The sequence below is a fragment of the Gobio gobio genome, assembly GCF_949357685.1.
Source record: "Gobio gobio genome assembly, chromosome: 12".
Lineage (NCBI taxonomy): Eukaryota > Metazoa > Chordata > Actinopteri > Cypriniformes > Gobionidae > Gobio > Gobio gobio.
The window spans coordinates 51,603,215-51,618,032 of NC_137105.1; the positions used below are offsets into that span (position 1 = coordinate 51,603,215).

At 37.1% G+C, this 14,818-nt stretch overlaps 1 protein-coding gene across 1 annotated transcript in view; it reads right to left on the reverse strand.

Moving 5' to 3' along the window:
- tab2 (TGF-beta activated kinase 1 (MAP3K7) binding protein 2) overlaps nucleotides 1–8,890 on the reverse strand; it is a gene marked incomplete at its 3' end in the record, with an annotated part of 52,358 nt that extends 43,468 nt beyond the window's left edge. The window contains exon 1 of the mRNA XM_079830782.1: nucleotides 8,519–8,890. The remainder of the gene's footprint in view (nucleotides 1–8,518) is intronic.
- Nucleotides 8,891–14,818: the final 5,928 nt, after the last annotated feature.

A 14,818-nucleotide genomic window follows, 5' to 3' on the forward strand; every position in this document is an offset into this window, starting at 1 on the left:
CCTTTCCAACAAAGGTTTGATTGATGGACTTAGTAACCAATCAAAAGGCATTATCTTGCGCAGTTTGCGTAAGTAGGCTTTGGTGAATACTGTTTGTGCGCTGGCTGCGCGCTCTCAATGGCGCAACTGCAGTGGAGCGCGCAGTCTCTTACTGACGCTTCCCATCAGCTAAATGAGTTTTTTACACTTTGTAATCTCTGTTAATAGTTGCTTTAGTTTTTCAGTAACTGTTTATCCATTATAATTAGTAGTATATTGCAGTTTATTGCAGATTTATTTGAATGAAAAACTACTCTTTACAATAGCAAATGTTCTGAAATAAATGGCCTTTTTGAAATGACGCCTAGACTTTTCTTGACATAAAAGCTCACAGAAGCTACATTACTGAGAGAATCATCCTCATATTTGAATCATGACATGATTAGACATTCAGTTTTATATTTAAGTTATTTTCAGGCTCTTAACATTAAATTATAATATTTTTTTCCCTAAGTGAAAACAAAAAACAAAAAACGTGAGTCACTTACATGTATATTTACATGTATATTACTCTGTTCCCATATTACTTTGAGTTATTATGACTCTTGGGTAGCAATATTTCAAGTGTCTAGTTTAAAATAAGACCAGGTTTATGAATATAGACCATAGGGTTTAAGAGCTGCAGACATTTTCATTTGGGTATATCGTTTTCAAAGAATTCTCAAAAATGGGGCGCTTGTTAAGAGGTTAAACGTAAGAAAATGACTCAAAATATTACAGTATGAGACCAAGGCTCACTTCCTTTTGTTTTAAGGCCACTTTCTAGTTCCTTCTACAGCATGTGTTGGGAATCGTTCTGCTTGAAAATGAAAAGCCTTGGTGTTTTCAAAGACTTTCCCTCTCCATCTTAGAATAACCATGATCACGATTATGGCTGCTATGAGATTATTCATTTTCAGCTGAACTTTCATAATTTAATAATGCCCACTCTATATGAAAAAAAGTGTATTATTGACGTGTAAAAGCTTAGACCCTGAATATAAGACGACACCATTTTTTCAGAAGTACTTCCAAGTAAAAAATTATATTCGGAACAATATAGTATTTATTGTAATTTGAAGCCTTTTGCAGGTTAATAATTCACACAAAGCCATATTTTTTACAACAGGATTTTGGTTTTTAATTTGATTAATTGTCTAGTCCTTGCACAGGCTATGTTCAACAAGGAATACTAACTAGATTTTTCGATTAATAAATTTTTTTTATGTGGTCGATTCAAAATCGATTCTCAAGGCCAAGAATGTTTTTTTTTCCCCCGGGGTTTTCCAGTCGATCCTGCCCGGTATCGCATATATGCTTGCCGTTAAGATAAAATCGAATGGCAATCGCATCTAAGGCATCAGAGATTGTGACGAAATATAATGCTTCATCAGGGGGACGAATCAAAGCTCAGACGCCCCTGGAGGAAAAAGCCTCCATAAAAACGGACAGAGTCTGAACGACGGTCGGCTAAATCGCAAATAATGCTTGTCTTTTACTGAAAATTGCTGAAAATCATCCAATATCAAGAAGTTAAATTGAAATTAAATTGAAAGGTGAAATTAAAGGCAACCACTGCATATTCTGTAATCCAAACAAAGATGTTACTTAAATCAGCATTTGTTTTTGAATTCAGTGTAAAGAAGAAAAGTCTTTACCAGTGAAATTAAATAAAACCAAAGTATATAATTGTTCCAAAATGTTAAATCAAATAATGTTTAGTGCAACGAAAAAATGAAGATGCTACAGCAGGTGCTTTATAAATCAAATTAAGTCAATGTTTTTTTAAGGTAAAATAAAAGGTAACACTTTAGAATAATGGTCATTAGTTAATGTATTAACTAACATGAACTAACCATGAGCAGTGCATTTGTTCATCTTTGTTAACGTTAGTTAATATAAATACAGCTGTTCATGGTTTGTTCATGTTAGTTCACAGTGCATTAACTAATGTTAACTAGATTTTAATAATGCATTAGTAAATGTTGAAATTAACATTAACAAAGATTAATAAACGCTTTATAAGTGCAGTTCATTATTAGTTAATGTTAACTAATGAAGTTAACTAATGTTAGCTAATGACCATTATTCTAAAGTGTTACCAAATAAAAATGATCATCCTATAGGCTACAGAATTGATAGTATTTCATTTCAAAAGTGCAGCATGTTCTTCTTTAGGCTACAAAAATAAGTATTTCGGCTTTGTCACAAGTTAGTCTGTTTCGTTCTCATCCGATCCAACACGTGAGAAGCTGAGCTGAACAAACGCTCACTATCTGCTCTTGTGCAGGGCGGAGAGGTCAGCTCGCGCAACTTCAGCTCGCGCAACTTCAGCTCGCGCAACTTCAGCTCGCGCAACTTCAGCTCGCGCAGGAAAGCGGCTCTTCATTCCCTTCAGCGGATCTCGTCTCTTCCCTCAGTTCTCCAGTTTCCTTTTGTAACACACAAGTGACATGTTCGCGAATGATTGCAATATAGGCGAATGTGCACGCGGGCGCACTTCCGGAAAAATCGGCAGAAAAATACAAAGAAAACCGGCCGGTTGCAGATCGCGCGCTAGAAGAAAAAAACGGCCGGTTCCGGCCTAATTAATTTTATTACAATTTAATAAAAATTTTAACTTTTATTTAATGGACCCGAGTTAAAACTAACAGTTGCTTTTTAAACTAACATTATCAAAGAATAATAACTTCTGTAAAAATGTAGCTATTTGTTGATGTTAATGCATTAACTAGTGAGACCTTATTGTAAAGGGTTACCTATTGTTCTTTATAATTCTTTAGCACTTAATCTGTTTTAAATATTTGTTTACTTTATACATTTTTGTGTATTGCTTTATTGTATTTAAATGTATGGTTCTTTTGTTATAAGAAAGTTAGTAAATCTGTTATAGTATGACAACACTTTTTTGCAACTTATTTCAATATCGTGATAATACCGTATACCGCGATAAAAGCTTCAGAAATTAACTGCAACATGAAAATTTGACACCCGCACATGTATATCAAATTTTTGACAACGAGTCTTTAAAGGCAAAATCGTATGTGTGGAGAAAGTGTGGTGTAATACGAGATCAGGAAAAAGCCTGTTTCATTAGCCCATTCATGAGCTTTTGTGATGTTGAGAGAGGTGCGAGATAAAAAATTAAGTAGGGCTGTCAAAAGATTAATTAAAAGTTTGTGTTTACATAATATATGTGTGTGTACTCTGTTAATTATTATTTATATATAAATACACACACATTCATGTTTATATTTAAGAAATATTTGCATGTATATACTGTATATAATCTATAATATATAAATGTTTTATATATAAAAATAATATTTTTTTCTTAAATATATACATGCTTGTGTGTGTATTTATATATAAATAATAATTAACAGAGTACACACACATATATTATGTAAACACAAACTTTTATTTTGGATGCGATTAATCGCGATTAATCTTTTGACAGCTCTAAAATAAAGCACTTTAATTGGAACGATTTTAGCGTGTGTGATTTATCGTGGGCACGGATCGGGTAACGGGCCAAATATTAACGGGTCTGGGCGGGTGCGGATTTAATTTTGATATCATCACGGATGACGGGTCGGATTTGGTGCTGAACTTCGCAGGTACGGTACACCTTTACTCACTTGACATATCTCCTGAATTTCGGCAGACTCAAATAATTACTCCAAAAACGGAAAAATAAAATTGCGTTTCATTCGTCCTAATGTCGTCACAGGGTTTCTGTGAGTTTTATGAATGTAAAAACCTTTTAAAAACATTTTTTACGATCAAGTAAAGACCATTTAAGGAATAAATTGAGGGGGAAACCACAAACTGTTGATAAGTTCTCTAAATGTAAATGTCTGGGGTATTTTTTATTTACCCAATTTATGAAGGAACGGAATAAATCCCCCACAAAGTCTCAAGACATATTTTTGACTTTAAAATTAATCTGTGAAAAAATCCTGATGGACAAAACGTGAAAGAATCATAAACTTCCGCTGAGCATCCATTTAGCTGAACTGAAATAGACAGATCGCTTGATGGAGACTCAGAGAGCGAAACACTCAAGTCAGTGTTCAGCGAGTGAAAATGCCAAACTTATACTCAGCTTCTAACACACACACACACACACACACACACACACACACACACACACACACACACACACACACACACACACACACACACACACACACACACACACACACACACACACACACACGAGTAAAATCTAAGAGTTTATAGAGTGGTGCAGGTATGACGTCACAAATGTGGTTCCCTCGATAAAAACTAGGGTTGGGCGATGTGCTGGGCGGTATACCGGTTCATACCGAATACCGGTATTTATTTTTGTTATGATATGAATTTTGATGATACCGCAATACCGGTATATCGCTTAAACAACGTTCGGAACGCAGCGCAGCACGTCATTGTTTGAGAGGGGACGCATTTCACTGTTGCACTGTACTAGTGAGAGCAGTCAGAGCACAGCTGAGATCGCATTAGAGAATCCGAGATCGCCTCCTATACCCTCATTCACTATTCCCTACGTTATCACTTTATTTGAAGGAGTGAATGAAAACGAGTGCGTGAAGTCGGAAAACCGTTGTGTGTACATCGGCTGTACACTCGTTGTTGCGGTGCGATGTGGGATAGAATGAGTGCACTCAATAACGTCCACTATGGTTTCGGACACCACTACAAAGCGCTGTGCCCTCCAAATAATGCCCTATTTGAGGTTATAAGGGGCGATTTCGGATTCAGCCCTTGATTACAGTGGAGAATTCGAACTACACGCGGCGCGCGCGAGAGAGCCGCGATGAGTTTAACAACGCTCACCACATGGATCATATATCAGATATAGACCGGAGCGAGCGCGTTTAAGTTTTTTTGGACATATTTCATATACTATAGTGCTCTAAACGTGAACCCGAAGCGTGTATGCGCACATATTTCATCACGTCTTCTTCAAATAAAATGGGCACTGATTAGGCTACAGTAAACCATAAGTCTGATCACGACCGCGATGACACGATGGATTATTCTGCTATACAAAAGACAATGAATGATGTAAGTTAATAAATAAACTGACAAATCAAAGAAGAATGGGCAAAAGTAACTGCTAATTCTTTCTGTGTTAAACTGATGTGTGTCATTTGTTTAGAGAGTGCTCTTAAATGTATTACAATAGACAAGATAGACAAGATTTTTTAAATGCTTACGATGCCCTCAACTCTGTTTTTTTCTCTCTCTGTGGTCATATTTTAATATCCATGTGTAATGAGTGTGTTGCAGGTCTGTGTTTTATTGGTGGTCTCTCCATAGCCTCATTTTGAGGGGCTTTGCAAACCTGTATTAACTCTAGTGTGGAATTTTTCTACAATATTCACTCATCATGACAGTAAAATATGGCATTCTAGTCCTCTCTCAATCAGTAGAAAATGTGGTTAACACCCGGTCATGCATAGAGGGAAAAAATACCGTCATATACCGTGAAACCGATATAATTTAGAAAAATACTGTGATATATATTTTTGGTCATACCGCCCAGCACTAGTTGGGCGATGTCCCCTAAATTGGCAATTGACGATGTTTACAGTAAAACATCGTGATGGTCGATGATATCGTCGTTTGGGGGGTTAATTAGGTAAATAGGTAGATAATATACTATATCTCTTTACATAAATACTATTTTCTACTTAAAACTATCATTTCGTTATTTTTACTAACCCAAATAATGCCTCGTCCGCTAGGTTGCGCGTGAGGGGGAAAATAGCTTCCTTCCACCTTAGAGTTGAGCTCTTTATATTTTAATATATCTCTTTACATAAATACTATTTTCTACCTTTAAAAATTAATTTTGTTATTTTACTAAGCCAGTGTTTTGTATGTGAAGCTGTTGCACGTGAATATTACCACAGGAGTGAAGCACAAAGCTTTTAGCCTAGAAAGGAAATAATGGTCAGAGAGCACTTTTTCATTCTGCTTTGCAATCTGGATCTGGTCAATCGATTTTCTGTGAATTTGAACAATAGGCCCAGTCCATTTTATCCCAATGGACATGGACATCTCGTTTCTTTTCCCAAATCTTCACTCACGTCGCACCCATTTTCGCAGGGGATTATAAACGTTTCTTCCTTTCGTTTGCTTATAATTAAGTCTATTATAACTATTCACATCCTTTACTGTGGTAAAGTACAAAAAACACTGTAAGACGAAAGCTCAAAAAAAATTACTCTTCTCTGCCCAGCTGACATAAACCATAGTTTCAATAAACGGGAAAACATTATATTCAGTTATGAAGTGTTTTCTGTTTTGACAAATCTTTTGCGATGTTCTAACAGACGGGATTCGCACACAACGCGTCTGCTAACGTCCGATTCGCGAACCAATGACTCCTTTGAACCGAATCATTTTAGCGACTGGTTAGAACGGATCAGTCCAACACTGAACTCACGAATTAGTTTAATCATTTACTCTGAACGCATCTGAAATGAGAACATAAGTGTGCTTACCCAATTTAACAAGAGTGGATAGTAAGAATTAGTTTAATCATCCACAGTCATTCAGCTTATGTGTAGTGAAATATAATTTAGTGTAGACTGGAGTTAGGTGAGACCAGAACAAAGTTGTTAGCTAGCTGATCATTTTACTAAATTGTATATGGTAGAAAATTAGGCTATTTGTTAATTTTTTAATGCTACTTTTTAATATTGATATACCAAAACAATTATCAGTAAATATTGTAAAAAATGAGGATCAAACATCAAGGTAGAGATCATACATAATATCAGATGTCAAAATAAGATAAGCAAAAATTACAAACGCATTTATTTTAAATTTATTGTCAGTATTGCGCTCACAGATCACGTAGGTAGAGGACTTTACTGTGTGTGTGGATGACCATGTCTGTCAGACACCACCGAAGACCATTTTTGACCCAGGAAAAACCCTGGTTGTGTTTCAACCACACACACACACGCAAAGAGAGAGAGAGAGAGAGAGAGAGAGAGGGAGAGAGAGAGAGAGAGTCTTGTATACCACGCAGAATTGACGCGCTACATACAAATTTTCCAGTCAAAATAACGCAATTCATTTGTAATTATTTAGCTTTTAAGATCAAGCAGAAGATATGCCGGTTTCTCCGGTGGTGGGCGGAGCTAATGTGCAAACGTCAATCTCATTGGCTGGAGCTCATCTATTACCGTCCCTGTTCTGATTTCAGCAAATCAGTTCGAGCGAACGCAATCAACGTGATTAATATTCATGAGCCTAGCAGCTCATCAATCCTTAGTGCATTGTATATTGTTATTAAGTAGTAGAACTAGTAGTAGTAGGATTATCTTTTAATAATAATTACTATTATCTATTATTTTACAGAAACACTGAATGACCAACAATGTGTACATAGTAAAATGACAAATATGCACAGTTACAAAGTACTATTTACAAAAGTTATATTATTAAATAGTGCTTGATTATCATATTATAATATAATGCTTAATTGACTGATGTTAAGAGTGTACGTTCAGATATTTATATTATATTATATATTTGTATCAGCCAATGGCGATTCTATTGCCAAGGTGTGTGTAGAGCGTTTTTGTTTAAGAACAGCAGAAACCCTGAGTAGTCACAATTTTTATTGCGCTTTATATAATAGAAATAGTTTCAAAGCAGCTTCACAATAACAAAAGAAATAGCAATTCAGCTGTAAGTTCACCGTTGATTCAATTCTGTTCAATAACTGGATCGGTCTGAAATCTGCATGTATTTTGACTAAAGTGCTGTCCTTGTTTTTTTTTTAGTAAAGTCTCTTTTTGTTTTGATTTGCCAATACCAACTTCAGTGTCAAAACATCTGATTCATGAATAAAGAAAAATATTTATGTAATGTAATGTTACAGAGTTAAAACACTGAGTTATTACACTTTTTGTAGCCTTCAGCTGCTGAATGAAATATGGACGTTTATACACTTTATAATAGAAACATTCTTCTTTAGCTATTCGTGATTGGCAAAGCATTAGGCCTGTAATCAACATAGTTTAGGTACCTTTATAAACCAACAGTAAAATAAACCAATAAAATAAAATAAAAATCAACTCCCACGATTGACCTGACCATCGATTAATCACTCAAGCATTCAAACGATTTATTGTTAAAGTGGTTACGCAGGCTACATTTCAGAGGTCTTCTAACCTGCAACGTTTGCTTTAAATACACAGAAAGCTCAGTAACTTCACTAAATGTCAACAAAGTGTGGTCAAAATAGAGCGAGTGAGTGGATCAGAGCCCGACCGGATGCAGGACCGCGACAGGCTGAAGCTTTAACGCTTTTCCATCGCGTTCTCAGCCGTTAAGGCGACGACGGGTGTGCGCTTACAATCAGAGCAAAGTCACAAAAGAGGAGAAACACAAAAAAAGACTTTCAACCGAGTTGTTAGGCGTTTCTCTCGACTCCATAAACTGTGAAAGGCCTAATCTCAAGAGTTTTTCTCACCGTGTCAGCCGCCGCTCCCCGGGCCGAGACGCCGCCGCGGAACTCACTGGGCCGGGCCGCTGAACCCAGGCCCAACTCCGCTAAAGACAGCGATGAGGGGAGAAACACCACCACCGCCTCCGCCGCCCGCTGTTTCACCGACTCGGGAATCTTTTGACAGCTCTTCTGCTTTTCCCCCTCTGCTCCCCCTTGTTTTCTCTCTTCCTTTCGCACTTCCAACAGATAAGAATCAAAATAGTGTCACACAATATGGCGGCCGTACGAGTAAGCGCCTCTCGCGAGACTTCGCTATTCCCCCCTTGTGTTGAGGAAAAGCGAACTTACGAACTATGGTACTATGGAGAAGTTTTAGCTCATGAATATTAATTCGGCATGCTCAAGTTGCTACGTGACCTTCCTAAAACGCCGTTTAACCAAACCTTAATATTAATGAGCAAATTCTTCAACGAGGAAAGAGCTGTAAACCCGTTAATTTAAAGGGATAGTTCACCCAAAAATGAAAATACCCCATGATTTACTGGATTTTAGCCATCCTGGGTGTGTATGACATCCTTCTTTCAGACGAACACCATCTGAGTTATATTAAAAATATCCTGGCTGTCCTCAAATTTGAAGCCCAAAAAAGTGTATCCATCCATTATAAAAGTAAACGGCTCCGGGGGTTAAATGGATATTTTCTTACACAAATCCATCGATTCACTTCAGAAGGCCTTTATTAACCCCCACCACTGTTTCAGCACATACAGTCTATGAAATACATAAAAAAATATTCATAATTTCAGGAAAACCGTTCTAAACATAAAGTTCTAACGAACTTTAAAGACTATCTAACAGTTATTTTTTACTAGAACTCACTGAATTGTTTGCTTTAAATTGACTCATATGAACCAGTGGAAGTTACTCAGTGAAAAAAATTGATTGTTTTGCTTGTTCAAATTAAAATGAGCTAAAGCAGGGCTGGACTGGGGCTAAAATTCGGCCCTGGCAAACCAGTAAATAAATAAAACTAGGACAGGGACAAATAATGATGGATATTATCGAATTTACTGCACGTGCAGTTAACATATTTACAGTTTTTTTACAATCGCTATGACTATTTTTTCAATACTTTTAACACATTTCCTAAACTCTTAACGCAGAAAGCACAACATCTGTCTGTGTAGGCTATACAATTAACACATTTATTGTTGCTTTTACACAAAATGCATACATTTAACGCAAATTTAAAATGCTTGAACTTCTTTTACACACAAGCTCAACCAAGACCAAAACAATGAAATAAAACTGAAGGGCATTTTATAGAGTTACTCTGAGATGGGTCATTCATTTTATTTATGTATTTATTTTTCATTTCTGCAGCAAAAGAAACAAAATGCATACATTTAATAAACCCAACAAAACACAAATGTGGAGAGTCTTCAAAAGACACACAATCTATGATCAATAAAATATAATGTCTATTGTATAAGGGCAGACCTGACACATAAAATAATGCAGTTTCTGTAATTTCATCCAGTATTAGTGTTTTTATATCATTGTGCTATGATTGACCAAATGTTCCTGTAGGAAGAGAACATGTGTTAGGGTTTTGGAGACATAATGTATTGTGTTAGTGAATTATTGTATTTTGAAAATTAGTTTTGGAGCTTAGTTTACAATGTGTGAATTTGAGCATGAAATTAATCGTTTGGGCAATTGCGTGATGTGTTGGTGCGTTAAGAGTTAGGAAATTTGTTAAAAGTATTGAAAAAATTGTCATAGTGATTGTAAAAAACTGTAATATTGCACTTTTGTCACATATGCACTTTTTTGAGCTAGTAAATTTATCATTGTCATCATTTACTCATGTCGCTCCAAACCTGTATGACTTTCTCTCCTCTGTGAAACACAAGAGAAGATATTTTGAAGAATGTTGGCACCCAAACCATTGAATATTGTATGGACAAAAATTCTAATTATTTTCTTTTATGTTACACAGAAAGAACGTCCTTCAGGTTTGGAATGACATTAGAGTGAGTAAACCATCACATTTTTGAGCTACCCCTTTAAAAACAATAACATTTTTCAAGAGTTAACACCTTATTTATGCAAGACACTGATATCTATCTTTCATGAGGTTCGCATTTTAATAACATTTAGTTCAATTTCATTAGATCTATTAAAAAGTTCTGTAGGCTAGTTTCATTTAAAGGATTAGTTCACTTTTAAATAAACTTTTGCTGATAATTTACTCACCCCATGTCATCCAAGATGTCCATGTCTTTCTTTCTGCAGTCGAAAATAAATTAAGGTTTTGGATGAAAACAGTCCAGGGGTTTCCTCCATATAATGGACTTCAATGGGCTCCAAACGGTTCAAGGTCCAAATGACAGTTTCAGTGCAGCTTCAAAGGGCTTTAAACGACACCAGATGATGAATAAGGGTCTTATCTAGACAAACCAGCAGTATTTATGCTATTATTTTATCTCTTATCAGACGAGCGTGATCAACTCTGAGCTCCGCCATAACTTCCGCTAAGTGAGGTCAAAATACGAGCGTGGTCATAGATTTATCGATCGTAGATGCCTCATTCTACTGATCCGTGCAGGCGCTAATGAGGCATCTACGATCGATAAATCTATGACCACTGCAGACCGGGAACAGCCCACAAGAGCTGCAGTTCTGGAGATGTTCTGACCCAGTCTTCTAGCCGTCACAATCTGGCCCTTGTCAAACTCGCTCAAATCCTTACGCTTGCCCATTTTTCCTGCTTCTAACACATCAACTCTGAGGACAAAATGTTCACTTGCTGCCTAATATATCCCACCCACTAACAAGAGATGAAGAGATCATCACATATTGGTCAAAATGGTATGCCTGATCAGGCTGTATACTGTTCATACAGTGTCTCCGCCTGTCGCGCGGAAGACCGGGGTTCGATTCCCCGATGGGGAGGCTTCTTCTTTATAACGGCAAAGTATATTCGAAAGTATGGTCGAAAATATATTGCATCGGTAGTGTTAAGCACTACCATAGAGAATGAATGGGAAAAGTTAAGGGAAGTTAAACTTAACATTATCGGCTCCCGCGCGGAAGACCGGGGTTCGATTCCCCGACGGGGAGGCTTCTTTTCTTCTTTATGACGACACCTCGCATTAGCTCAGGCTTTACCGTCCATCTGCTGATAAAGCCAACCCGCCGTTCCTGACTCACCTGATGATGATCAGTTGATTGCACGTGATAGTCTTACTTTCAATAAAACGTGACTTCTCAACGGTTGTAAACGCAAAACAGCAACTATAAGAGCCAGTCCTAGTTAGTATAGTGGACAGTATCTCCGCCTGTCACGCGGAAGACCGGGGTTCGATTCCCCGACGGGGAGGTTTCTTTTTTTTATGACGGCCAAACAAGCTCAGGCTTTACCTGGCGAACTTGATTTGGAAAATGTTCTTGTTTGGCTTGGGTTCGTGAGGCATTTCCACTGTTCTGACCAGCAGGGGCCACCAGCGTGTGGCGCTTCCAAGAAGTGAATAATTTTGCCAAGCGTTTGGTTCAATTGACCCAAAGCTTTGAAAACACTCTCTGTTTTTGAGCAGTGCTGTGAGCAGAGCGTCCAAAAATACCAAAAACCTGCAAATGGTTCCCTCCACGGAAATCTTTAGTAAAAGGCGAAAGTGAATGAAGAGAAACTCGAGCTGTACCCCTGAGATGTTGGGCCAATGTGCTCCCACCATCATGCCACAACGCTCAGCAAGGCCAGGGTAATGTCTGGTGCAGGCTCCGCAAACCCGGCTCTTTTCTGTTTTAAATCATCGAGCCATTTCCATTGGAAGGAGCAAATCCGCCCCATCACCAGATGACCGCAAACCCTGTCTGAGAGGATGTCACTTATGTATGTTGAAGACCTGTGCACAAGATTTTTTTATGAACTTCCTGGAAGCGAAATGAACAATCCCTTCATCTCCTTCCATTGTGGGTCGATTCCTCCATAGGACAGGGTAAGCTCCTCTCCTGCCCCCTAGGCCAAAATTAAAGGGTTAAATAATAACTCCCATAATGGAAAGCATATCCAGTATTAAGTGACTTCTCAATGGTTGGGTATGGAAAACAATAGCAGTGAGAGCCAGTCCTCGTTAGTATAGTGGACAGTATCTCCGCCTGTCACGCGGAAGACCGGGGTTCGATTCCCCGACGGGGAGGTTTCTTTTTTTTATGACGGTTAAACACCTTGCATAAGCTCAGGCTTTACTGTCAATCTGCTGTGTCACGCATAGTATATCACAATTAAAACATTAGTAAGATTTTTTTTTATTGTTTTTTTTTTAACTTTTTTTAAAAAAAAATAATATTTTTATTCAGCAGGGATACATGAAATTGATCAAAAGTAACATACATAAAAGATTAATAAGATATGTATGATGTTGACAAATTTGGAAATATAACTTGTTAATGTTTTCGAAAAAATGTCTTATGCTCACCAAGGCTGCATTTATTTTGTCAACAAAATGGTCCCGCTTTATATGAGGTGGCCTTAACTACTATGTACTTACATCAGAAAATAAGGACAATGTACTTACTGTGTTTATATTGTATTGCACAACACATTTGCTGATATTGAGGTGGGGTACGGGTAATGTTAGGGAAGGTTATGACAAAACTGGTACGGGTAAGGTTAGGGTCAGTTTAAGGGTAGGGTCAACAGTGGAATTATAAATGCAACTACAAAAATTATTTACAGATTTAAAATGTAAATAAAATGTAAAAACATTTATGTACACAAGTGCGTTGTATCAAATGATTAATTAAAATGTTAGTACATAGTAGTTAAGGCCACCTGATATAAAGTGGGTCCGAAAATACAGTAATACTGTGAAATATTACTACAAATTAAAATAAATATTTGTATATAAAAGTAAGTTTATAAGTGCTAAAATTAAAATGTATAAATAAGTGTGTGTATAAGCTAAATGCTTGGTCATTGAACTTTTATAAAAAAAAAATATATATAATATACACACACACATACACATATTTAACATTTGATAAAAGTTCAATGAACAAGCATATAGCTGTACCTAAAGATAATCAAATTAAATAAAACTGTATTTCCTATCAAAAGTTTGGTTTACTGTCATTTGTATTTTTATTTTTTTTTGCTAACAGAATCATATTTGTTTTTATTTATATATTAAACTTCACAAACCATTCTAACCAATTAACACGATTGTGTGATGATGAAGACAACAACAACAACAACAACAACAACAACAACAACAACAACAACAACAACAACACATAGTTATTTTCCAAAATGATAAAGAATTGATCTTACCTGCTTGGTAGGTCAGCTTTTTGAGCTGATCTCTGAGGTAAAATCTGAGGTAAAATCTGAAGACTTCTCGCGGAAAAACAATAGGACAGTTACATGATGATTTAGTTAAATAAATCCGTGTAATGTTTCAGTAAGTTGTGTTGCATAAAACAAAACAGTGTGAACTTTTAAGTAAATGTAAACAATATGCCTAGCCTACAGCGAATGATTGACAGATGACACTTCGCTATTCAAATGCCGCTCCACGGAAAAGGCAAAACAGCGCCATGAAATAAACCTGTGGTCGAAAATATATTGCATCGGTAGTGTTAAGCACTACCATAGAGAATGAATGGGAAAAGTTTAGGGAAGTTAAGCTTAATATTATCGGCTCCCGCGCGGAAGACCGGGGTTCGATTCCCAGACGGGGAGGCTTCTTTTCTTCTTTATGACGGCCAAACACCTCGCATAAGCTCAGGCTTTACCGTCCATCTGCTGATAAAGCCAACCCGCCGTTCCAGACTCACCTGATGATGATTAGCTGATTGCACGTGATAGTCTTACTTTCAATAAAACGTTTTTGCGTTTTAAACGGTAAGTAACTTCTCAACGTTTGTAAACGCAAAACAGCAACTATAGGAACCAGTCCTCGTTAGTATAGTGGACAGTATCTCCGCCTGTCACGCGGAAGACCGGGGTTCGATTCCCCGACGGGGAGGTAAAGTTTTTATGACGGCCAAACACCTCGCATAAGCTCGGGCTTTACCTGGCGAACTTGATTTGGAACATTTTCTTGGGTTAATACAGTTCGTATTAATTTGTTTGATACATTTTCCTGCTTCTAACACATAAACGTTGATGGCAAAATGTACACTTGCTGCCTAATATATCCCGCCCACTAACAGGATAATCGCATATTGGTCAAAATGTAATGCCTGATCGGGCTGTATACTGTATACTGGAGTTGTGTATACTGTTCATACAGGATCTCCGCCTGTCACGCGTTAGAC